The sequence below is a fragment of the Mustelus asterias genome, chromosome 27 (genome assembly GCF_964213995.1).
Source record: "Mustelus asterias chromosome 27, sMusAst1.hap1.1, whole genome shotgun sequence".
Lineage (NCBI taxonomy): Eukaryota > Metazoa > Chordata > Chondrichthyes > Carcharhiniformes > Triakidae > Mustelus > Mustelus asterias.
In genome coordinates, this window is record NC_135827.1 from 27567011 (window position 1) to 27594566 (window position 27556).

Here is a 27556-nt window from a genome sequence, read left to right on the forward strand (position 1 = left end):
CAGGGACGTCCAACTTCCATGCATCTCCAATAAACCATGGAAGGGGCGGCACGGTAGCGCAGTGGTTAGCACTGCTGCTTCACAGCTCCAGGGTCCTGGGTTCGATTCCCGGCTCGGGTCACTGTCTGTGTGGAGTTTGCACATTCTCCTCGTGTCTGCGTGGGTTTCCTCCGGGTGCTCCGGTTTCCTCCCACAGTCCAAAGATGTGCGGGTTAGGTTGATTGGCCAGGTTAAAAATTGCCACTTAGAATCCTAAAATGCGTAGGTTAGAGGGATTAGCGGGTAAATATGTGGGGGTAGGGCCTGGGTGGGATTGTGGTCGGCGCAGACTCGATGGGCCGAATGGCCTCCTTCTGCACTGTAGGGTTTCTATGATTTCTATGATTTCTATGAACCAGGCTTGCGCCGTGCACATCTTAAAGGACTAGATCTGAATGTGACTTGCTTCTGTCAATATTCTAGCCACATGTCTCATTCCCCAGAATCCTTCTTTACCTGTGTGTGTTTGTTTTGTGCACAAGGGTGTGTGTTTTTCAATTGCATTTACATTTCAGGATGTTATGTGAATAAACATTGGGCAAGATTATCCGGCCTCCCAGCCATGTGTTTCCCACCAGCGGGAGGTGGTATATTGTTTGCTAGCGGTGGGATTCTCTGGTTCTGCTGCTGTCAATGGGAATTCCCATTAACGTCACCCCACACCGGTGGGAAACCCGTGGGCGTGGGTGTGCTGGAAAATCCCACCACCGTGAACGACCAGAGAAATCCGGCCAATATCTTTTTACCCAAAAGCCTGCTTCATGTCCATTGCCAAAAGTCACAACACTAAAAATGATGTGATTGCCCTGGAAGGGGTGCAGAGGAGATTCACCAGGATGCTGCCTGGGACGGAACGTTTATGAAGAGAGCTTGCATAGATTTGGGTTGTTTTCATTGGAGCAGCGAAGACTGAGGGGCAACCTGGTCAGGGTTAACAAGATTATGAGGGACATGGACAGAGTGGATAAGGAGCAGTCATTCCCCTTTGTTAAAGGGTCAGTCACAAGTAGGTTCAAGGTCAGAGGAAAAGGTTTAGGGGGAGGAAGTGAGGAAAATCTTTTACCCAGTGGGTGGTGATGGTCTGAAATGTGCTGCCTGGGAGGATGGTAAAGGTGGGTTGCCTCACATCTTTTAAAAAGTATCTGGATGAGCACTTGGCACATCATAATATTCAGGGCTCTGGGCCAAATGCTGGCAGATGGGATTAGGTGGGGGTTCAGGTGTTTCTAATGTGTCAGTCCAGACTCGATGGGCCGAAGGGCCTCTTCTGCGCTGTATGATTCTAAAGAAGTCCCTGTTAACACACATCTTGTGGATACCCAAAAGGTGAGGAGAAAGGGGAAAGATTATCCAACCACCTCTCTCTCCATTCCGAACACTTGGTGAATTAAAAGCAAAAGTGCACCTGATAGCAGAAAGCACTAGAAGACACACACGGCTGCTTGTGAAGTTAAGCTCACTTCAAGAGAAGACATCTGTAAACGAGAATCTCTGATGCCAATTTGTGTTACTGCTTTCAGGTAAACTTCGAAAGAACTTTAAACACTCTGTGGTACAAGATGTTTTCAGATCATCATACATAGTATGTTCCCCCTTTTATCATAGATTCCAGAACCACCAGGGTAATTAAACAATCAGAGTCATTGCAAATCACTGACTTCTGAGCAACAATCGAAAATTCGAAAATGCCAATTATTTATATGAACACCTCATTATTTACAATTTAACAGGTTAATCAACCTCACTGATTTCAATTTAGTTCAGATCAATATCTGGGAACTAAACTCCGCAGAGCTGGAGAAAGAGGACAAAGCTGCAGCCAGCAATGAGAAAACATTTTCAAATGCTTTGCAAAGAGACATTAACATTCACGCTTTAATCAAAAAACCTGTAAAATGATAGAGCCATTATTTTGCTTTTGTATCATCAATTTATCTTTTCTCGTTGAAGCCAATTTTGGATTGCTGAGGTTTTCTATTTAACCCTGTAATAAGTCTTTGGAGGCAGAAGTCCCTTCATCAAAATCCCTTTATTTACAATTCCAACAACAGTACGCAAAGTGCTATCAGTCTACCTTTGGGAGTGCCAGAGGAACTGACACGCCTGGTTAAAATACAGGGAAAAGACTCCGATTGGCCCATCAATTGACTCCTTAATCGGGGAGTTCATATTCCTATAGGATAACCTCAATGGCCTGATCAAAGTCATTACAAATCTCAATCTCTGTTGATTCAAAATCTTTTCAGAATTCAACCTCACCATCCATGTTCTCACCCCAGCTTGTTACATCCTGCACAGCTCTTAACACTTTTCATTGTTAAGTGAAATGACAGGTGGTGAAGGGTGGAAAGAAGACTGAAAATTCAGTCAATGGTCCCAGTCCTTTACTTCCACAAAATCTCCTTTACCTTTACTACCTGAGGATTTCTCTTTTGCCCAATTTCTATCCCTCACAGACTGAAACTTATGTCAGAAACCAAACTTTGATTGATGAACTAATTCATAATCATCTGCCATTTCTGCTGCTAACCTTCCAGTTTTAACCCTCTGCTCTTCCACATGAGTTCTCACTACATCAGGCAGTGAATTTTTTAATTCGTCCAAAATAATCATTTCTCTAAGAGCGTCATACATCTGGTCTACTTTCAAAGCTCTTATCCACCTATCAAAATTACTCTGTTTGATCCTTTCAAATTTTGTGTATGTTTGACCAGGTCCTTTCCTTAGATTTCTAAACCTTGTCTATAGGCTTCGAGCACTAGTTCATATGCACCGACGATGGATTTTTTCTCTTCATCATACTTCCCAGATATCTCTTCTGATAGTGATGCAAACACTTCACTGGCTCGACCTACCAACTTTGAATCAGTAATACCCACGTGGTCTGTGGCCATTTCATTTGTTTAGCCACTTTCTCAAATGAAGTGAAAAAGGCTTTCTACATCCTTCTTGTCAAACTTTGGCAATGCTTGAACATATTTAAATAGACCTCCTCAAGCCTTTGACTACAAAGTTCTTGCTCCATCTCACTATCCTCATCACTATATTCCAACTGTAATTTTCCCTTTGCCTCTGCCAATTTTAACTGACGTTCACTTTTTATTGCCAGTTACTGAAGTTCAAATTTTCTTTCTCTTTTTCCCTTGCATATAATTCAAGCAGTTTAATTTTTTGTGCATTTTGTTCCTCCCTTTCTCTGCTGCAATGGTATCCCTTTCTTTTGCTATTTCTGCTGCAATTGCATCCCTTTCTTTGGCTTTTGCTATCTTCTCCCTTCCCTTTATTTCCAATTCAAGCTGTTTAATTCTTTTTCATGTTTAAGCTCTTTCGGTTGTAATTGAATTCTAACCATTTCCAATGCTTCTGGCTGTTTCTGGCAATTTTAAATGCTGCACTATCGCCACAATTATCTCCCCTTTCCTTATGGCATCAGGCAATATCAGGTGTAATGTTTTTGCCAATTCCAAAAGCTTTGTTTTAGTCACCCTTTGTAAGCCACCTTGCGTGACTTCCTCGACCCCCAGGAACCTCTAAGCATCTGAAAGAGCCATTATTCCACAAGGCACTCCCTATTTAAACCTGAATACACCACCTGAAAGGAAAACCGTAATATGCTCACCGCTCACTCTCCTTGAGTTCAATAATCCCAAATCAATCAAGAAATATAGATTTTAATCCTGCAAGAGAGCCCCCAATTGCTTTGGTTCAGGTTAGAAATTTCAGTGTTTTATGGAGCCCGCCTGGAACATAAGTTTTGCATTTTGAATTTTGCTTGGATAAGCATGATACGTTTCACTTCAGGTATGATTCAAATGATCCACTAGGGAGCTTTTCTCAAACAAAGTTTAATTAAGAATATAGTTAGCATGTATGGAAAGAAAATTAGCAATGACTTTTATCAATTACAAACGAAAACAAGACAGCCATGATAATGTATAACTCTTGAAGGTATCTGAGGCCCCCATTTCAGCCACTTAAGGAGCATGTATGGTAGACACCTCAGCAACAATGAGAAATACGGAAGCTCTGAGAATCCAGAGATCATGATTTTAAAATAAAAATCTTTCTTAAAGGTACTCCAACTTGCAGTTCTGTCACCACAGTATCAGAAGGATGTGGAAACTTTGGAAAGAGTGCAAAGAAGGTTCACCAAGATGTTGCCTGGTATCGAGTGTGTTGGCTATGAGGAGAGGTTGAATAAACTGGGATTGTTTTCACTGGAAAGACGGAGGCTGAGGGGAGACCTGATAGAGGTCTATAAAATTGTGAGAGGCATAGACAGGGTGGATAGTCAGAGGCTTTTTTCCCCAGGGTGGAAGTGTCAATTACAAGGGGGCACAGGTTCAAGGTGAGGGGGGTGGGGGGGGGGGGTGGTTGAGGGGAGGAAAGTTTAAGGCAGATCTACGGGGGAAGTTTTTTATGCAGAGAGTAGTGGGTGCCTGGAACGCACTGCCAGAGGAGGTGGTGGAAGCAGGCACATTAGCAACGTTTAAGAGGCATCTGGCTGGGTACATGAATAGGGAGGGAATAGCGGGATACGGACCCAGTAAGGCCAGAAGATTTTCTTTAGTTATTATGATTGGCGAGGGCTGAAGGGCCTGATCCTGTGCTGTACCTTTCTTTGTTCTTTGTTCATTTACTGCACGGTAGTAACTATATAATATTGCTGTTTTTGATTCACAAATTGGGATAGTTCTAAACTTACAAGTGGCTACGGAATAAGAATGGGCTCAACTGGCACTGAAACCATTTATTCCCATTATCTCACCCATGAATGTAGCCTCTTTGGTTAAGTTGTATGAATATTTTCTGGACTAGCCACCATTTCTAATTATAGGATGTTCAGCTCACTACAATGTAGATAGCCACATTCAATAGGATTTTATTGAAGCATTCAAGACTCTGTGATTATTGAGCTTTTCTGTTTCAGTGTACCCGTGTTCCATAATGTGACCAAACATGCAGTTTACATGAGATCCCAACTAGTGAATAAGGCAGTGATTACACAAGTCTATGTATTGCAAAGTTGAGCCCTCACTTAACCAATGCTTTCACATCCGAATATCAGAGTGAGCTGAAAATGGCATTTAGATGTGTGTAGGTCACAGAATAGATTGAAGGATTGACTTCTTTACCAGAAGATTGGCAAACTGACATTGTCACTTAGCTTTCATTTTAAGTTTGCTGATTTGCTGCAATCTAGAAAATGACATTTATTTCCTAGTGGGCCTCACACAAAAAAGTATTACCTGTGCAGACTCGAACAAGATTAATAACACGAAGTATGGTCAGTTATTTCAGTTACGGACTACTTTATTGTTTGACTTGGGCATTGCAATGTAGCATTCTAAGAATGGAATAATGAACACTGTTTGCATATTATACTTTCATTGGGGTGGGATTTTACGGCCTTGCTCATTCTGAAAATGTAAAATCCTGCTTGTGGTCAACGGACGTTTCCCTGGCCCTCCCCTCACGCGCTCCGATTCCCAGAGCAGGTAAAATTCCAGCCACAATCTACCACCTTAATTTGTGGTTTAAAACAACGTAATTCCCCGTATTAATCATAGAATCCCTACAGTGCAGAAGGAGGCCATTCGGCCCATCGGGTCTGCACCGGCCACAAACCCACCCAGGCCCAATTCCCATTACCCCTTGCATTTACCCCAGCCAGTCCGCCTGACACTAAGGGGCAATTTAGCACGGCCAATCCACCTAACCCGCACATCTTTGGACTGTGGGAGGAAACCGGAGCACCCGGAGGAAACCCACGCAGACACGGGGAGAACCTGTTGAATGTCCATTCCATAGTGCTAATGCACCTTTAATTTGACACTAATCGGATCACAATCGATAGGGATAGGAATGGTGGCACAGTGGGTAGCACTGTTGCCTCACAGCTCCAGGGACCTGGGTTCATTCCTGGCTTGGGTCACTGTCTGTACAGAGTCTCCATGTTCTCTCCTTGTCTGCGTGGGTTTCCTCCAGGTGTTCCAATTTCCGCCCACAGTCCAAAGACGTGCTGGTTAGGTGCATTGGCCATGCTAAATTCTCCCTCAGTGTATCCGAACAGGAGTGTGGTGACTAGGGGATTATGGCTTTTAGTTTAGTCTTAGTTGAGACAGCACAATTAGTTGAGACAGCACAAACTATTTAATATGCTGCTGAATTGCCTTCAACTCCAGGATTGTTTTGCCATTACTGAAAAACGGTAAATAATTGTCATAACTGTCTAAAGTAAAAATAAATTGCATAAGCTCTCCTGACCTTCAAAATGCATCACAAACACTCACGTATTTTTGAAGTGTAGTCAGCATTGTAATTTCGGCAACTATGTGGCAGGCAACTTGACTATTGCAAAGTCGACTGAACAGCAGTGAGTTAACCGATCAAGGAATCTGTCTCTGATGAATGGTGGTGAGGAACACAACAACAGAGGGAATTCCCCTGCCCATATTGCAATGGGATGTTACTCACCTACTTGACATGATGGGGCGAATTTTCCCGTCCCGCCCGTTACGAGAATCGGAGCGGGCGAAGGGCTGACCATGGGAAGGTCTGTTGACCTCAGGCGGGACTTTACAGTTTCAGGACAAGCACGGCCGGAAAATCTTGCCCGAAATGTGAAAGGGCAGCACTGCCTCGGTACTGCACTGAACTGTCAACTTAGCTGATGTACTTCAGTCTTGATCTGCAGTGAAACAGAATTCTGACAGTGCAGAAGGAGGCCATGCTGCATTCTCCCTCAGTGTACCCGAACAGGTGCCAGAGTGTGGCGATGAGGGGATTTTCACAGTAACTTCATTGCAGTGTTAATGTAAGCCTACTTGTGACACTAATAAATAATCTTTAATTTGGCCCATTGTGTTTGCACTGGCTCTCCAAGCAAGCATCATGGCTTAGTGCCATTCCCCTGCCTTTTTCCCAAAGCCCCACACATTGTTTCTATTCAAGTAATCATCTAATGCCCTCTTGAATGCCTCAACTGAACCTGCCTCTACCACACCACCAGGCAGTGGGCCCGAACCACTCGCTGTGTGAAAAAGATTTTTCTTGAAATCACGTTTGCTACTTTTGAAAATCACTTTAAATCTGTGCCCTCTGGTTCTTGATCCTTTTACGAGTGGGACCAGTTTCTCCCTATCTACTCTGTCTATCTGTCCAGTCCCCTCATGATTTTGAACATCTCTATCAAATCTCCTCTTGGCCACCTTCTCTCCAAGAAGAACAGTCCCAACCTTTCCAATCTATCCTCCTAACTGGAGTAACTTGCCCACAGCATTGTGAGGCTGATTAGGAGTAGTATAATATTCAATAGTCAACTCAATTCTATTTTGCATTAATTTGCATGTAAGTTTTTCATTAAACAGCTTCTCTTTAGTCGTCAATTTTATAGAGTCTCTCCATTCAAAATAATGCTATTCCCAGGATGTGAGGAAAATTCATGTGTTGAAGGAAGTGTTAGAAATGAGGGCCATTTTTCAAAATAAAAATATTACTGACTAAGAATGATGATGTATATGCCATACGTTATGCAGTTACAATTAAGATATAAAGCAGATAACACTGTCAGGCTATTGTACAAGTGATGACCTTTGACTCTGAAGCAGGACAAGAAGTAAGATGTGTAATTTCTTTCAAGTGTCTGTGAAATCTGGAAGTAATTGTTTTTAAGAATGTTTGAAAAGGACTTTGAAGAGGTTGTATCAATTGTAAGGGATGTCTCTGGGGAACCTATGCAATTAACAGTGTTGTACATTGAGCTAAAGAGATTCTGCAGGAATGTGCCATTTGGTAACCACTGTCCCCAAGGACCTCTGATGAAATATGGCTGCCGATGAAGTGACTTGAGGGGTGAATTGATTGAGTGGGTCCTGATCCTGTGTAGAGGTCAAGTTAGAAAAGTTTGGACCTGCATCGGTCTGTGGCGAGGGATTGTGCTTGTGGTTGTGTAAGGACATATCTGTTATGTACGCGGGTCATAGCCTCTTTTAGGAGGATGGGTCAGGTGACCCGGGGCGTGGGATGACCTGCCCGAGAAACCACCCCTACACCCACTCGAGGGCTGGAGAGCAAGGAGTACGGTTCTTTAATGAATCCTATTGTTCCTGTGGCTTGCCTTTCTGTGTGACGTCTTTGGAGCTATCTCCCCAGTCGCCTCAGACTTAACAGTATCATTGTTGTATTGACTAATCATACAATCCCTTGAGTGCAGAAAGGGGCCATTCGGCCCATCGAGCCTGCACTGACAACAATCCCACCCAGGCCCTATCCCTGTAACCCCACGTATTATCCTGCTAATCTCTGACACTAAGGGGAAATTTAACATGGCCAAACCACCGAACCCGCACATCTTTGGACTGTGGAAGGAAACCAGAGCACATGGAGGAAACCCACACAGACACGGGGAGAAGGTGCAAACTCCACACAGGCAGTCACTGGAATTGAATCCAGATCCCTGGTGTTATGAGGCAGCAGTGCCAGCCACTGTGCCACCGTGCCACCCTTATTGAAAATGAAATTTACCTTTATATTCAAAGAATCATTTGCCTGTTAATTCATGTTTAATTTACATTGGTTCTGATTCTTGTTAAGTACAAGTTACAAAAGAATTAAATCTTATCGGTAATTTCTTCATTTTGGAGCTCGTTTGGTAAATTTGGTTATTTTGGTTTATGGTTTCCCCAAAGGGATCATAACATTGTAGGTGTTGTTGCTACTGCTGGGCCCTTGAAGTGAAAAAGCGGAAAAGACATTTCAGGCCTATCACTTTCTGTATTTGAGGCATCTCTTCCCATCCCTGAAATTCTGATGGACCTGTGCTATTTATCCAACAAATTGTCTTTTCATTGTCAAGCATCAAACAACCTGCAGAAAAGCAAACTCCAACACTTGAAGGATACTTTGTTCAGTCTGACACGACAAATTGCACATTGCACCCGTCAATTATTGCGTTTGATACGTCGAAACTGAAGATGTTCCACAAGACCTTAGACTGAAAAGTCACTTATTTAAATTAACTCTGCCACAGCAATAATTAATTCATTAATCCAGTTTTTTTAGTCGTTGAAATCAATAAATAACAAACCCTTCACAATGCCAGCATTAAGCTACAAATGTTTTATTGACAAAGGAGAATGATCATGTAAAATTCAGCTTAACCTTGTGAGCCAGTTAAATACAAGTAACTTTGCACACAAAATAGTGTGTCTGACAAAGGGTCACCTAGACACGAAACACTCTCTCCACAGATGCTGTCGGACCTGCTGATTATTTCCACCATTTTCTGTTTTAATTCTATACGAGACTATGCTGTTACCTGGGAAACTCAACACGGTGGCGCAGTGGTTAGCACTGCTGCCTCACAGTGCCAGGGACCTGGGTTCAATTCCAGTCTCGGGTGACTGTGTGGTTTGCACATTCTCCAACTCGACGTGGATTTCCTCCAGGTGCCCCTGTTTCCCCCCTCAGTCCAAAGATGTACAGGTTAGGTGGGTTTGCCATGCTAAATTGCCCCTTGGTGTCCCAAGATGTGTAGGTTAGGGGGATTAACAGGGTAAGTACGTGAGGTTTCGGGGATTGGGCCTGGGAAGGGTGCCCTGTTGCAGAGACGGTGCAGACTCAATGAGCCTGATGGCCTCATTCTGCGCTATAGGGATTCTATGAAAAGATCACGGTGTGAAATGGATTGGCCAAGCTAAATTGACCCTAGTGTCGGGGGATCAGCAGGGTAAATATGTGGACTTACAGGGATAAGGCCTGGGTGGGATTGTGGTCGGTGCAGACTCAATGGGCTGAATGGCCTCCTTCTACATTGTAGGGATTCTATGATTCTATGACTGTGTGGAGTTTGCACGTTCTCTGCATGTCTACGTGGGTTTCCTCCGGGTTCTCCGGTTTTCTCCCACAGTCCAAAGATGTGCGGTTGATTGGCCATGATAAATTGCTCCTTTTGTGTCAGGGGGAATAGCCGGGTAAATGTGAGGGGTTACAGGGATAGGGCCTGGTGCAATTGTTGTCGGTGCAGGCTCGATGGGCCAAATGGCCTCCTTCTGCACTGTCGGGATTCTATGAACAAATATTTTCTGTTGCTTTGGATGCTTCTATTCTGCATTCCATTTGGAAATCCTAAAGCGTTACCATCATTCCATGTAAGATTCCAGTACAAGGTTAAAACATAACGGAAAGTATGTTTCTTTTCTTAAAAAACAAGATTTTTTTGTCACTAAGCTGACCCATTGTATTGAAATAAATGGAGGATAGTAACACCCAAACACACACTCGGGACATCTGATTGCACTTTTCAACCAATTAGTTACTTCTGAAGTGTGTTGTTTGCTAGGGATGGCAGCCAATTTACCAAGCAAAGCCACAAAACAGAGCAAGCAACTGGTATCTGTTCTCCACCAACCCCTCCGCTCCCCCCCCCACCTCCCCACCGCTCCCCCTCCTCCCCGGTCCCTCCCCAACCAACCACCCAATAGGTGGCGGAGGGGAAAATATTGGCCAGGGCATTTGAGAACTTCCTGATCTTTGAATAATTCCATGAAATTTCAAATTTCCACTTGAGCTTTGACTCCTCAACTGAAAGATGGCTCCTTCAACCATTGAGCCAGCTTGCCTTGTCTGTTTCATTTGCAGGATTGTGCTTTGATCCAATACCCTTCTGAATCCAAGGTGAAATTGCTTCCAATCAGGACAATCTAACTTCTAATGACTGATAACTCTTCTCCATGAGCTGGCTTCGAACCGCAATAAGTGCAGACAGTACAGGGTGCCACAATTGATTCTTCAGTATAGATTGAAAGCCAAAGGTCCCATTTAACAGGAATCTGGAATATTATTTTCTTCTGATAAAGACTGGAGCTGAAAGCCTTAAAATTCTGCGGACATTTGTGAAATGGTAACTATCTGGAAGTAACTGTGATGAATGACAATATGATTAATGTGCAGTCCTTCTGTCTCATTTAGAGGAGGCTCCAGCTAAGTAATGCAAAGTAGTTTACTTGTGCCCTAAAGCTGTGGTCTAACCTCAACATTAATAATCCAATGCATTTTCATCTTTTCATAATTCATCATTTTGCATTAGCATAAGAATATAACAAATAAGAGCAGTAGTCGTCCATACAGTTCCTCAAGCCTGATCCTACTCCCCATGACCCTTGATACTCTTGAGAGGCCAAAGTCTGTTTAACTCCTTCCTAAATATATTCAATGATGAAACACCCAGAAAACTCTGAGAATGGCACAGATTCACAACTGGAATCATAGAATCCCTACAGCGCAGAAGGGGACCATTCGGCCCATCAAGTCTGCACAGATTCTGTGAGAGAGCATTTTACCCCGGCCCTATCTCTATAACCCCACGTATTTAACCCACTGCTCCCCTAACCTACACATCTTGCAACACTCGGGAAATTTAACATGACAAATCAACCTAACTGGCACATCTTTGGACTGTGGCAGGAAACTGAAGCAGTCTGGGGAAACCCATGCAGACACGGGGAGAATGTGCAAACAGCACACAGACAGTCGCCCAAGGCTGTAATCGAACCTGGGTTCCTGATGCTGTGAGGCAGCAGTGCTAACCCACTGTGCCACAGTGCCACCCGACTCTTTGAGGAAATTTTCCTTCTCTCAATCCTGGATGATCGGCCCCTTATCCTGAGACAGTGATCACATAATCTAGATTCCCCAGCCAGAGGATCAAACCAGTGTAATAATCATCCATGATGTCCTGCACTGCTGTATAAGTTGGAAGCATTATATTTAACGGCATTGCCAAACATGTTCAGTTTTCCTTCGAATGGAAAAGAAGGTAAATAAACTTATCCTGCCTCATCATTCCAGAGGTTTTCCAGGGACACCGCCAAAAGTTAAACAGAGCAAATGGAGTGCAGAGTTCGCTCATCTGTGTTTAGTGAGTGGGGAGTTTTAAGTATCAATATATTTCTAAAAATCTCGTCTGCAGTTCACATTTAACTGGTATTTACTTGATGTAAGTTAATCAAGTGAAATAAGTTTCTTTCAGCCTTGGGCAAGAATAAACAAGCTCTATTGGAGGATAGCTGATTGGTTAAATGACTGATCCAATCTAGTTGTAGTTTCAGCTCCAGAAATTTTAAATATAGAGATCTGGTGCAGCTTTTAAAAGAGCCTGTAGACTGCAGGGGTGGCACACTGGTTAGCACTGCTGCCTCACAGTGCCAGGGACCCGGTTCAATTCCCTGTGTCTGCTTGGGTTTCCTCCGAGTGCTCCGGTTTCCTCCCCACAGTCCAAAAGATGTGCTGGTTAGATGGATTGGCCGTGCTAAATTCTCCCTCAAGTGAACCCGAACAGGCGCCAGAGTGTGGCGACTAGGGGATTTTCACCGTAATATCATTGCAGTATTAATGTAAGCCTACTTGTGACTAATAAATAAACTTTTAGATTCCAAGCACAGTCTGAGTCAATATGTGTTTGATGGGGTGGGGGGAGTTGGTTTATTTTTTTCAACTTTTTTCTTAGGTTGTTGCAGCAGAAGGAGCTGGTTGGTGAGTAACTGGTAAGCCACTAAGAAGCTAATCAGGAATTAAATGTATATCTTAAGTGGTACTAGCATTTAATAAGTACGGCAAATGGTAGCATACATAGAAATCATTTAAATTAATTAAATAGCATAAGTAACAATGGAAGGACAGGGATTGTGTTGCAGCTGTGAAATGTGGGAGTCCCTAATGCGCCATGCGATCCAAGGCAGACATGTCTGCGGAAAGTGCAAGTAGTTAGACGAAGTCTGGATCAGGATTTTTGATCTGGATGCTGAGCTGTCGGTTCTGTGCAACGTCAGAGAGGGGGAGAGATGCTATTTTGTACCAGAGGGCGGGCACACCATTTAAAATGGGGTCATCTGTTTTGGTCAGCGGTGAAGGGCAGGAAGGTGTGGCCATGTGTGCGGCAGGTTGAGGACTAAGCAGACAGCAGTGGAGGAGCCTTCGCCTTTGCAATTGTCAAACAGGTTGCAAGCTGTGTAGACAAAGGTGATGGCTGCAGCGTGAATAAATTTAGTTGATTTATTAGTGTCCCAAGTAGGCTTACATTAACACTGCAATGAAGTTACGGTGAAAATCCCCTGGTCGCCAAACTCCGGTGCCTGTTCGGGTGCACTGAGGGAGAATTTAGCATGGCCAATGCACCTAACCAGCACATCTTTCGGACTATGGGAGGAAACCGGAGCACCCGCAGGAAACCCACGCAGCCACAGGGAGAATGTGCACACTCCACACAGACAGTGACCCAAACCGGGAATCGAACCTGGATCCCTGGTGCTGTGAGGCAGCAGTGCTAACCATAGTGCCGTCATGTTTACTGACCCAGTGGTACAGCTCCCACTTTCTCCAGCACTGGAACAGTGTCCCACAAACGGGAACCCACTTGTCCCCCAGCAGTCTTTCAACCACACATTAATTTCAATACACATTGTAATTTCATTGCAGTGTTAATGTCAGCCTACTTGTGACACTAATAAATAAACTTTAAACCTGAACCATGCTGGCATGAGTGTTCTAGTGAGCTGCATAACTAAGGAAGTAGAGTGTTTTCAAATAAAAAGTGGGCACAAGAGATCAAATTTGAGAAGATGTGTTGAACCAAAGAGTGGAGACATGCGGAGGAGGTCTTAATTCATATGTTCATATGGTCGTGCTTCTCGAAGATGGAACCAGGTTATTCATGTGACAGATGAAAGCTGCATCTGAACAAAGATACAGTGGGGCTCGGGAAAAGTGTAAAATTCCAGCCTATATATCTTGCAATAATTTGTTGTGCATTAAGGAATGCATTTGTACTGCCAGTTTCCTATTGGGTTTTGTATAGTTTTTCAGCACAAATATTTTTATGTATAAAAGATGGACAGCTGCTACCTTGTATCCTAATCTGCACCAAAACCCGTTCAGATACCACCTCTGACCTCGCTGACATCTTTGACTATCACAACTCTAATATATTGGCTGTAAAATCCCCATCGGGGAGCTGATGGCCTGGTGGTATCATCGCTAGACTATTAGTCCAGAAACAAAGCTAACATTCTGGGGACCCGGGTTCAAATCCCGCCATGGTGGATGGTGGAATTTGAATTTAACAAAACCAATATCTGGACTTAAGAATCTGCTGGTGACAATGAAACTATTGTCGATTGTCGGAAAAACCCATCTGGTTCACTAATGTCCTTTAAGGAAGGAAATCTGTCGTCCTTAACCGGTCTGGCCTACATGTGACTCCAGAGCCATATCAATGTGCTTAACTCTCAACTGCCCCCGGCAGCGATGCCCATGTCCCATGAATGAATAAAAAAAACTCTCTTGTTTAAATCCTTGCATGGCTTTGCTCTTTCCAATCTCTATAAACTTAGCACACACCAAATGTTCCTCCTTTTTTGGCCTTTTCTGGGTCTCTTACCCCCTGCTCTCAGTTTTGGTCCAATAGACAGACAAAGCATACCATACATGGAGTACATAGGGGAGAAGGAAATGAGAGGGTGCAGAATGGAGCATTACAGTCATAGCTAGGGGCTAGAGAAAGATCACTTAGTATAAGGTGCATCCATTGATGGCAACAGGGAAGAGTTAAAGCATTGTTAGAGAGTTTATAAGAGTTAGGGTACAGTTTTAAAAGCATAGAATGAGAGTAAAAGATAGGATTAGAGGGCATGCTGGGCACAGCTTGCAAGAAGTCGCCTCGCTCCGCCGCCATCTTGAATACATCTGAGCGAGTTTGTTAATGAGCGAACAAGCTGCTCTGTTCCAGAACCTCTGAGGCGCTGAACCGTAAAATTACTCCCAGGACCCTTCTGAGAGGAGAAATATGCTTTTGATCAGTGTGGGTAGGTTTGCAAACAACATAAGAGATTGCAACCACCATGATTTGAGCAGATTGGCTCTATGAACATATGAGAAAAACAGGCAGTGAAAGCGCAGCTGGCCCATTGAGCTTGTTTCAGTCTAACTAATGATGCAACTAAGCATCATGACCCTCCAGGCTCCACATTCATTAATAGCCATGTAGTCTATATCCGCGTACAGCAGGCCAAATCTATCATAGATGGTATATAAATTTAACAGCTGTTGATGTAATCTCCTCTGGTAACACACAGATAAATAATTTCATTCATTTGCAGTTACAGAATGTGTTGCCAATTACCATCAGTAAATCCAATTCTTTTTAATTGTTGTGGGCAATTGTGAAGTAAAGAATGTTTGGTGCCCTGACAATGCCTTTAAAATGCCCTGAAACACAAAAAATGTCTTTACCTGAGAATAGCTTTTCCAAAGATGATCATTTGTAGGATTGTTGAGACTCATTGATATCATTTAGGACAACTGCAGATTACCATATTTAAGAGCATGGTTAAAATAGGAGACCAAAGGTCTTATACTATAAATGCGTAGTGGTCCATTGGGATGAAGGAGTACAATATAAAGGGAAAGACTCTTAGTACTGTAGAGGATCAGAAGGACCTTGGGGTCCGGGTCCATAGGACTCTAAAATCGGCCCCGCAGGTGGAGGAGGTGGTTAAGAAGGCGTATGGTGTGCTGGCCTTTATCAATCGAGGGATTGAGTTTAGGAGTCCGGGGATAATGATGCAGCTATATAAGATCCTCGTCAGACCCCACTTGGAGTACTGTGCTTAGTTCTGGTCACCTCATTACAGGAAGGATGTGGAAAAGATTGAAAGGGTGCAGAGGAAATTTACAAGGATGTTGCCTGGATTGAGTGGCATGCCTTATGAGGATAGGCTGAGGGAGCTCGGTCTTTTCTCCTTGGAGAGACGTAGGATGAGAGGTGACCTAATAGAGGTATATAAGATGTTGAGAGGCATAGATCAGGTGGACTCTCAGAGGCTTTTTCCCAGGGTGGAAATGGCTGCTACGAGAGGACACAGGTTTAAGGCGCTGGGGGGTAGGTACAGGGGAAATGTTAGGGGGACGTTTTTCACACAGAGGGTGGTGGGCGAGTGGAATCGGCTGCCGTCAGTGGTGGTGGAGGCAAACTCAATAGGGTCTTTTAAGAGACTCCTGGATGAGTACATGGGACTTAATAGGATGGAGGGTTATAGGTAGGCCTAAAAGGTAGCGATATGTTCGGCACAACTTGTGGGGCCGAAGGGCCTGTTTTGTGCTGTAGTTTTTCTATGTTTCTATGTTCTGATGCGCGATATAACACACGAGAAGCTGGATGTACTCGGGAAATAAAGGCTTTTATTGCCAACAATAACAGAGCTACTATATACAGTATATGATCCCAGACTAAAGGGTCACCAGGCAGAGCAGTGACCTTTATACCTCTCCCAGGAGGCGGAGCCAACTGGGGTGTACCATAGGACTATATTAACAGGTAGGACAGCCCAACCCTAACCCCAACAGTAACATATCTACAGACTCATAGTACTGGAAAGACCATGGCTCAGCACTACCTGGTGGGAACCAACAATGGTTCACCACATGTTCTAATCCAATGTTGTTACCCATCATGCTGTTTATGTGGAGTTCTTTGTCACCTGTTCGGGTCAATACACCTGACCAGCAGGTCTTTCAGAATGTGAGAAGAAGCCGGAGCACCCGGAAGAAACCCACGCAAATACGGGGGAGAACGTGCAAACTCCACGCAGCCAGTGACCCAAGCCGGGAGTCGAATCCGGGTCCCTGGCACTGTGAAGCAGCAGTGCTAATCGCTGTGCTAATGTGCCGTCCCACAGTGCTGTTTGTGATATAAATTTAACGCCACCACATCATGTTCCTGAAACATTAAGGGTTTTTACACATACCTTGAATTCAGAAGCTATTCAGTATGGTTGTGTGCCAAACGTGATAGGCAATGTGTGCACAGCAAGATCCCACAAGCAGCAAATGAATTGAATGATCACTTAATGGGTGGGATTTTTTGCATTCCCTATGGCATGTTTTGCGGTAATGGAGGAGGCCCACCATTGGCCCGTGGTGGGAATTTCCGGTGCCGTTGCTTTCAAAGACTTTTCCTGTTGCTTCGAGCCTCTATTCCCGAAGGGCCAGAAAATCATTAGAAATCGTAGAAACCCTACAGTACAGAAAGAGGCCATTCGGCTCATCGAGTCTGCACTGACCACAATCCCACCCAGGCCCTACCCCCATATCCCTACATATTTACCCATTAATCCCTCTAGCCTATGCATCTCCGGACACTAAGGGCAATTTTTAGCATGGTCAATCAACCTAACCCGCACATCTTTGGACTGTGGGAGGAAACCGGAGCACCCGAAGGAAACCCACGCAGACACGAGGAGATTGTGCAAACTCCGCACAGACAGTGACCCAAGCCGGGAATCGAACCCAGGTCCCTGGAGCTGTGAAGCAGCAGTGCTAACCACTGTGCTACCGTTTGGTGTTTTTGGTGGGAGGACTGTTGGCTGGGAGACTTGGAGATTCTCTCTCTGCTCCTGTTTAAATAGAGTAAGAGTTTCAACAACACCAGGTTAAAGTCCAACAGGTTTATTTGGTAGCAAATGCCATTAGCTTTCTGAGCACTGCTCCTTCGTCAGATGGAGTGGAAATCTGCTCTCAAACAGGGCACAGAGACACAAAATCAAGTTACAGAATACTGATTAGAATGCGAATCTCTACAGCCAACCAGGTCTTAAAGATACAGACAATGTGAGGGGCATTCAGCCTCTGATCTTCGGGTAAGCATTCTCCAAGGTGGCCTTCACGATACACAACAGCGCAGAGTCGCTGAGCAGAAACTGATAGCCAAGTTCCGCACACATGAGGACGGCCTAAACCGGGATGTTGAGTTTATGTCACACTATCAGTAACTCCCACAGCTTGCCTCCTGGACTTGCAGAATCTCAGTGGCTGTCCTGTCTGGAGACAATACACATCTCTTTAACCTGTGCTTAATGCTCCCTCCACTCACATTGTCTGTATCTTTAAGACCTGGTTGGCTGTAGAGATTCGCATTCTAATCAGTATTCTGTAACTTGATTTTGTGTCTCTGTGCCCTGTTTGAGAGCAGATTTCCACTCCATCTGACAAAGGAGCAGCGCTCCGAAAGCGAATGGCATTTGCTACCAAATAAACCTGTTGGACTTTAACCTGGTGTTGTTAAAACTCTTACTGTGTTTACCCCAGTCCAACGCCGACATCTCCACATCCTGTTTAAATAGTGCCATGGGAGCCCTTACATCCCTCCTGAACAGGCAGGCATGTCCAAATTTAATATCTGCTCTGAAAGACCACACTTCTGGCAATGCAGCACCTCCTCATCACTGCACTGTTGTTTTTTTTTAAAGTTTTATTTATTCATGTCACTAGTAGGCTTACATTCATACGGCAATGAGGTTACCGTGAAAATCTCCCAGTTACCACACTCTGGCACCTGTTTGGGTACTCTGAGGGAGAATTTAGCATGACCATGCATCTAACCAGCACATCTTTTGGATTGTGGGAAGAAACCGGAACACCCGGAGGAAACCCACGCAGATACGGGGAGAAGGTGCAGACTCCGCACAGTCAGTGACGCAAGCTGGAAATTGAACCTGGGTCCCTGGTGCTGTGTGGCAGCAGTGCTAACCACTGTGCCACCGTGCCCACACTGGAGTACTGGCCTAGATATTTCTCACATGGCTGAAACTATTTCTCTGCAAGGGATAGTCTGGAAGGTTGACAGGTTTCTGGGTCTTGAACACTTCCACTGGATAACTCTGCAAATGTCCTGATGAATAGTTTTGAGTGGACTCGCAATAGGAATTGGATGCTTCATGCTAGCAACGTGCAAGGCATGGCACTAGAATTTGTGCATCTTTGTCACAAAGCTTTGGCAAACTTTTGGACGTGCGTGTCTGCAAAAGTGGGTGTTATCTTCTTGCGGAAGTTTTTCAATTGTTCGGTACGAGCATTCCTTAACATATTTAATAGATTCAATACATGTCCGATACCTGGCTCACCAAATCTAAAGGGATGACTTTTTACTGATAAATAATTTGACCTTTTTTTCAGCATTAAACTTTGTTCTGAATCTGACTTTAAAACTGGGTCTGCTTTTTTAAAACATTATTCATTTGTGGGACATGGGCATCACTGGCTGGCCAACATTTATTGATGTGGAGATGCCGGCGTTGGACTGGAGTAAACGCAGTAAGAGTTTTAACAACCTGGTGTTGTTAAAACTCTTACAACATTTATTGCCCATCCCTAGTTGCCCTTGGAGGGCAATTGAGAGTCAACCACATTGCTATGGATCTGGAGTCACATGTAGGCCAGACCAGGTAAGGACAGCAGATTTCCTTCCCTAAAGGACATGAGTGACCCAGATGGGTTTTTCCGACAATCGACAATGGTTTCACGGTCATCAAGATTCTTAATTCCAAATATCGTTTATTGAATTCAAATTCCACCATCTGCCGTGGTAGGATTCGAATCCAGGTCCCCAGAACATTAGCTGAGTTTTGGAATTAATAGTCCAGCGATAATACCACTAGGCCATCATCTCCCCTGGAAGGATGGAAACATGGAAAATTCTATGGCACAGAAGGCCATATGGCCCATCATGTCTGTACTGGAAAAAGAGCTATCCAGCCTCGTCACGCTTACCAGCTCCTGTAGGTCAAATGCTTATCCATGTATTTGCTAAATGCGATGAGGCTTTCTCCCTCTACCACTCTTTGAAGGAAGAGAGCTCCAGGTCCCCACCGTCCTCTGGGTGAAAACATTGCTCCTCAACTCCCCTCCTACTTCAACTAAATGCCTGCTGGTTATTGATCTGTCTGCCAATGGAAATGGCTCATTCATATTGGGGAGGCAATGGCCTAATGGTATTATCGCTAGATTATTAATCCAGAAACTCAGCTAATGTTCTGGGGATCTGGGTTCAAATCCAGCCAGGGCAGATGGTGGGATTTGAATTCAATTAAAAAAAAATCTGGAATTAAAATTCCATTGAAGACCATGAAACCATTGCCGATTGTCAGAAAAACCCATCTGGGTCACTAATGTCCTTTAGGGAATGCGTACATGTGACTCCGGTCTGGCCTGCATGTGACTCCAGAGCCAACAGCAATGTGGTTGACGCTCAACTGCCCCCTGAACTGGCCTAGTGAGTCACTCAGTTCAAGGACAACTAGGGATGCTGGCCAGCCAGAGACTCCAATGAATAAATTTGTAAATCACGTTTTAGTTTGAAGTTTTAAGTTTCCTTTCTACTTTGTCTTTTGTTTTGGGTGGTCCCTTTCTTTTTGGGGGCTGATTTGTCCCCGAGTTAATTTGTCCCCGAGTTAATTTGATTTAGTTTAATTGTTTAGTCAAAAAGATTGATTCCATCTAGATCCCTTGTATACATCTAAATTAAAACTCCCCTCAGCTGCCTTTGTTGCAAAGAAAAAAAAAATAACAGTCTCTTCAATCTTTTCTCATGGCTAAAATTCTCCAGGGCTGGCAACATCCTTGTAAATCTCTGTATCCTTTCTGTGCCCTCTCTCCACTTACCACAATTCATTTGCATCTGTGCTGTGATTCTATGATATTGATAACAATTGGGTAAGGGAAGCACTTAATCTAATTGCATTTGAGAGGGGCAGAGTTCTTGCTCTTCACATGAGTGCGGGCAGCTATTGCAAAGCAGGAGGACTGAATCAGATTGGTATCTGATCTAAATCTCCTCCTGATGTCAACTAAAAAATCTGGAGTTGCCCCATTCACCAAGCAATTAATTTTAGTTTGGAATCCTCTGGCAGATCAAATTCAGTTCAGGTCATTTTCAGCTGAGCTGAATGTAATTCCACTGGTTGAAGTATATACGAGGCAGGCTCCTGCTCTCTCCTTTTAATGAATTAGGCGTGCAAGATTTGTAATGTTGCTTTGGAGCACAAGTTGCACCTTTTTCCCTGATAAGGCAGATTGTGGTCTGAAGGGGAAAAAACGATATTGGTGACAGGGCAGAACAAACTGTTTGATTAACTGTGAAGACGTTATCTCAGTGAGGCGAGGGTTGTGTCGCTGTGAGAATTACGTTGAGGAACAGTACAATTCTTTCTCGGATGTCACACTGCAGCGTTAAATTCAAAAAGCAATTTACGCTAGTTTTATTTTTGTGAATCACTGGAAAGTTGAAATGTAAGTTGCCACCAAATATCTGTGCGTTCTATCGCCATGAATCATGGAACGGTATTCATCCTTATCCCAGCAGCTGCAGTCTATAAGAAAAAGGGGTGGAAAGAGGTGTAGGCATTTACCTGTTGAGTCACTCCTGCATCCAGCTATCTGCCTCAGAGGACCACACAAGAAGCAAATGGTGGGCAGAAATGGCAGAACTTAGAGGGGTTGGGATTTTACTGTCCTGCCCGCCATGGGAATCGCAGCGAGTGAGAGGCGGGCCATGGAAAGGTCTGTTGACCTCGGACTGGATTTTACAGCTTTGGGATGAGCAGGGTCCTAAAATTTCACCCAGAGAGGTAGAGCTGTCTATGCATGAGGAAGGTGACATATATTTGGATGATGTCATTGTGTAGGTATGAAAAGGAAGGGCCCCAAGCACCCTCCTCCTGAGGTTTCCAACGTCACAGATGCCAATCTTCAGACAATTTGACTCATTCCAAATTGTATCAAGAAATGACTGAAGGCACGAGATACTGCAAAGGCTCTGGGCCCTGATGATATTTCGGCAATAGCACTCAAGATGGAGCTCTCGAACTAGCCACTTCCTGAACCAAGATGTTCCAATAGAACAGTGGCTTTTCCTGGCAATATGGAAAATTGCACAGGTATGCCTTGTCCATAAGAAGCAGGTCAAATCCAACCTGGTCACTTCCTACCAGTGATGGAAGGTGTTGTCGACAATGCTATCAAGTAGCACTTGCTCAAAAATAACCTGTTCACTAACATTCGGTTTGAGTTCTGCCAGGACCACACAGCTCCTGACCTCATTACAGTCTTAAGCCAAACATGGCCCAAAGAGCTGAAAAGATGAGGTGAGAGGGACGGCCTTGATATCAAGATAGCATTTGACAAGGAACCATAACAGAACTGGAGTGAATGTGGATCAGGGGGAAATCTTTCCACTTGGAGTCATACCTAGTTCAAAGGAAGATGGTTGGGGTTGTCAGCGAGAGGGGAACGGGGATAGGTGCCCCATGTTGGACTGAGGGGTGGGGTATGCAGGGTGGGGGGGGGGGTGAAGAATGCAGGGGGCATGCATGGTTGGAGGTGTTGTGGAGGGTCCTCTGGGAAGTTGGTCATGTGGGGATGTTCCATGCTGGGCTTAGTCTGGGTCTTCAGTTACTCTGAAGCTAATAAGTGTTTTTTTTCCTTCAGCTTTACCCTGATAGTTACTCTGGCAGAACCATCTGAAGTTAATGATTTAAATCACTTTGTTGGATTATTCCCAGCCCAACGCAATTGTCCAGGGGGAGTTAGCCCTTCTGGACAAATGCCAGGTACGTGGGAATCTCCAAGAAGGATTCCCCAGCTCATCATTTGAGTATCCCCCAAATTTGACACCGAGGTACCAAGAAGTTATGGCCCTATTTCTTTTCAAAAGTAGGAAGCAGTTTTAAACCCTGGATGATTTGTCCTGCATCTAGAAACTCAAGCAAATTCCAATCTGAAAAGTCCTTTGACCAGACACTCTTCAAGTTAATGTCAATGGGAGCTGATGGCTGACCAAAGACATGCAGTGATGGTGAGAAGTTGCTATCTTTGTACAGAAAGAACAAACCAAACTCATGACGCAAAGTTAAACAAGTTCAAGTTTCAACAACATAATTAGAAATAACTACCTGTTGACCCCTCTGGTATTGAAATTAACTATTACAGGCCTGGAGTCTCATTAAGTTTAAATTATTGGATTTGCTTCACTGAAGAGCTGCAAAGTTATTCTTGCTGATCTAGCCAATATTAATTCTTTAACCAACATCACAAAAGCAGATTATCTGGTCGCTATCACATCGGTGTTGGTGGGAAATTTGCTGTGTGCAAATTGGCTGCTGTGTTTCCTACATTACAACAGTGATTATACATCAAAAATACTTCATTGCTATTGTGGTAAACCACTGTTAAGTATTGCCTGTGTGTGTGTGACATGCCTAGACATGCCCCTGCCTGAGACTCCTCCCCCCCCGGTCCAGGTATAAAGGTGACTGCTCCCCACCCCCCTGCCTCAGTCTCTGGACCAGTTCATCAGCATGGGTGTGCTCCAAGTCTTTTGTGAATAAAAGCCTATTTGTTCTTGGATACAAACTAGTCTTTGCTTGATTGATAGTGCATCAGCTATAAAATGCTTGGGGCTGTTTTTAACTCATGAAAGACATTGGGTGGGATTTTATGGACTCTCTCGGGCGAGACCGGAAATTCCCGCCCGAGGTTCACGGAGATTTCCGTTGTCGGAGCCTTGCCCATGGCGGGCCAGGTGGTAGAGTTCCGGCCATTATGTAAATTCAGATTTTTGTTTTGGAGATTTTATAGATGTGAATTATTTTAACATTCACCTTTCTTTCCGCTTCAGCTTTGGTTCATTTTTAATACCTGCTTGGGCATTGAATTTGAACCTTCTAATAGTATTTATACCTCTCTCCTCGTACTTGCACTGGTAATTACACAATCTTTCAGACTTGTTGGTTAAGACTGGTCACTTCAGTTCCCGATGACCTGCCTCTACTTTCTCAGGAGGCTAAGGAAATTTGGCATGTCCGCTATGGCTCTCACCAACCTTTACAGATGCACCATAGAAGGCATCCTTTCTGGTTATATCACAACTTGGTATGGCTCCTGCTCTGTCCAACGCTGCAAGAAACCACAAAGGGTCATGAACGAAGCCCAGTCCATCAGGCAAACCACCCCACCATCCATTGACTCTGTCTACACTTGACACTGCCTCGGGAAAGCAGCCAACATAATCAAGGACCCCAGGCATACTCTCTTCCACCTTCTTCTGTCAGGAAAATGATTTTGATTTGATTTAATTTATTATTGTCACATGTATTAGTATACAGTGAAAAGTATTGTTTCTTGCATGCTATACAGACAAAGCATACCATTCATAGAGAAGGAAAGGAGAGAGTGCAGAATGTAGTGTTACAATCATAGCTAGGGTGTAGAGAAAGATCAACGTAATGCAAGGTAAGTCCATTCAAATGTCTGACAGCAGCAGAGAAGAAGCTGTTCTTGAGTCAGTTGGTACGTGACCGCAGACTTTTGTATCTTTTTCCCGAAGGAAGAAGGTGGAAGAGAGAATGTCCGGGGTGCGTGGGGTCCTTAATTATGCTGGCTGCTTTGCCAAGGCAGCGGGAAGTGTAGACAGAGTCAATGGATGGGAGGCTGGGAGAGACAAAGGTCTGAGCTCACATACCAACCAACTCGAGAACAACTTCTTCCCTGCTGCCATCAGACTTTTGAATGGACCTACCTCGCACTAAGTTGATTTTTCTCTACACCCTAGCTATGACTGTAACACTGCATTCTGCACCCCCTCCTTTCCTTCTCTATGTACGATATGCTTTGTCTGTATAGTGTGCAAGAAGCAATACTTTGCACTGTATACCAATACATATGACCATAATAAATCAAATCATATCCTTGCCCATCATACCATCACCTCTCACACTTCCAACAATTTCTGCAGAAAATACATTTTGGAAAACCCAAATCTGCTAAGCCAAATTTAATTGCCAGCAGATGCCGTTTAATGTTCTGTGCAGCAAATTATGTCTCTCTTCTGATGCACTGATGTCTGACATAATATGCATTGCACGCAGGGCCCCAGTTTTTAATACTGAGCAACTCGGCCGTGTAAGCAACCCTTTTCACCTCTTGTCACTCCTCTGAGAAAAACAAGTCCAGTGTGTGTTGCAATATTGTGCTAATGTAGTACGCTACTTTATCAATAGATCGTAACAGTCCCACATTAACAACACTAATCTCATGCAACATGGTGGATTTGAATGCCACCAGCTACAGCGACCCACGAGCTGTGAAACAAGTGATTTTCCTTCCGTCCTGCTTGGCTGTTTCTGAATAGGATCTCCGATTGTGTGAAGCAATTGTAACTTCGCTTGAGTAATGGGAAAAGACTGATGAATGTTGTGATGAACTTATTTGAACTGCAGCCCATGTCAGACAGCACAGTGAAAGATAAATGTCACCTCCGTCACAGGTTGCTTTCTCTCATGGGGCACGCTAGGCCAATTGAGACTCTGGGGTGGTAGCCGCAATTTATTAAGATTGATTTGAAAAAAACAAAATCCTGACAAGCTTAAATGCGATGCAGTGGTCATGTCACATCTCTGATAATTACTACCTATAATTGATGCTGAAGTATAATTGTTCATTTTCTGATGGATTGAAAATTGTATTCAGGCATGACAATGCCTGTAATATTGGAAATCAAGCCAGAACTAATCTTCAGGTAGATAATGCACAGGGGATATGACGGCTGCAGATAACTGGATCACAGTGTCGTGCACACAGACCGTCAGACTGCCATGTTTTACAGATGCATTTAGTGCTAAAGATATTTAAGGAAGTGCGGAACCAACAAAATGAATGTACAGAGTCAGAGTGCATACTGTGTATAACTAGAAAATACCCATTGGAATGGATTTGATTTGATTTATTATTTAATTTGATTTATTATTGTCACGTATATTGGGATACAGTGAAAAGTTTTGTATATATGTTTCCTAGAGTACATAGAAGAGAAGGAAAGGATAGGGTGAAGAACAGTGTTGCAGTTACAGATAGGGTGAAGAGAAAGATTAACTTAATATATGATGGGACCAGTCTGATGGCAGCAGGGAGGAAGCAATAGGCGACACGGTGGTACAGTGGCACACTGCCGCCTCATAGTGCCAGGGACCTGTGTTCGATTCCCGACTTGGGTCACTGTCTGTATAGAGTCTGCACGTTCTCCCCTTGGCTACGTGGGTTTCCTTCGGGTGCTCTGTTTCTCTCCCACAGTCTGAAAGACGTGTTGGTTAGGTGCATTGGCCATGCTAAATTCTGCCTCAGTAACCCGAACAGGCACCAGAGTGTGGCAACTAGGGGATTTTCAAAGTAACTGCATTGCGGTATTAATGTAAGCCTACTTGTGACGCTAATAAATAAACTTTAAAAGAAGCTGTTCTTGAGTCGGTTGTTATGTGTTTTCAAACTTTTGTATCTTTTTCCCCAATGAAAGAACGTGACACGGTGGCACAGTGGTTAGCACGGCTGCCTCACAGCGCCAGGGGTTTGGGTTCAATTCCCGGCTTGGGTCACTGTGCACACTGGCCTGTGTGTGTAGTTTGCACATTCTCCCCGTGTCTGCGTGGGTTTCCTCCAGATACTCCGGTTTCTTCCACAGTCCAAAGATGTGCAGGTTAGGTGGATTGGCCGTACTAAATTGCCCCTTAGTGTCAAGGGGATTAGCTAGAGTAAATGAACAGGGTTATGGGGATAGAGCCTGGGTGGGATTGTGGTCAGTGCAGACTTGATGGGCCAAATGGCTTCCTTCTGCAGTGTAGGATTCTATAATTCCAGAAAGCGTATGTCCGGGATACGTGGGGTCCTTGATTATGCTGGTTGCTTTTCCGAGGCAGCGGGAATTATAGATAGAGTTAGTGGATGGGAAGTTAGTTTGCGTGATGAACTGGGCTACGTTCACAACTCTTTGTAGTTTTTTTGCGGTCTTGATCAGAGCAGGAGCCATACCAAGCTGTGATACGTGCAGAATGGATGCTCTCTAATGTGCATCTATAAAAATGGTGAGTGTGGTAGTGGACAAGCCAAAATTTCTTCGCTTTCTGAGAAAGTAGAGGCATTGGCATTTCCAGACACACTTTCCTCATTGTCTCCAAGATTTTGATTGCACTATCGTAGTTTGAAACTTCTATTTATTCCAAATGACACTGTTTGTAATAGATTTCATGAGTGCAATAAACCATACAAAAGACAAAACAAAGACCAAATTCAGACAGGAGGAATTCAAGCTTGCTGTTGTAAATCTTGCCACTGAGAGTTGAGATCAGTTCAAAAGAGAATGTTATGAGGTTTATATTGAACAGGCCATTGTCAATCCTCAAATTAATTCCATCTGGTGAATTTGGAAAATTTGAAATGCTGTGATTAGTCAGGCTGTGAAAACAGAGCTGGAAGAAAAGTTTGCTGTTGTGTTTTTAATCCTTGAGGACACATTTCCATTTTATTTTTGTTAATTATGCAACAATAAAGTGGGGACTGGAGAAGGGGGGAGGGAAAATGGCGGGTTGGGATGATGGGGTGGGATCGGGGGTCCAAGTTTTCCTTGCGGGCCTGGAAGGGGATAACTGGCCCACAAGGAGACAAGAGAAATGACCCCTAGTTTTTTTGATTTGATTTATTATTGTCACATGTATTAGAAACAGTGAAAATTATTGTTTCTTGCGCGCTATACAGACAAAACATGCCGTTCATAGAGAAGGAAAGGAGCGAGTGCAGAATGTAGTGTTACAGTCATAAAAACATAAGAAATAGGAGCAGGAGTAGGCCATCTAGCCCCTCA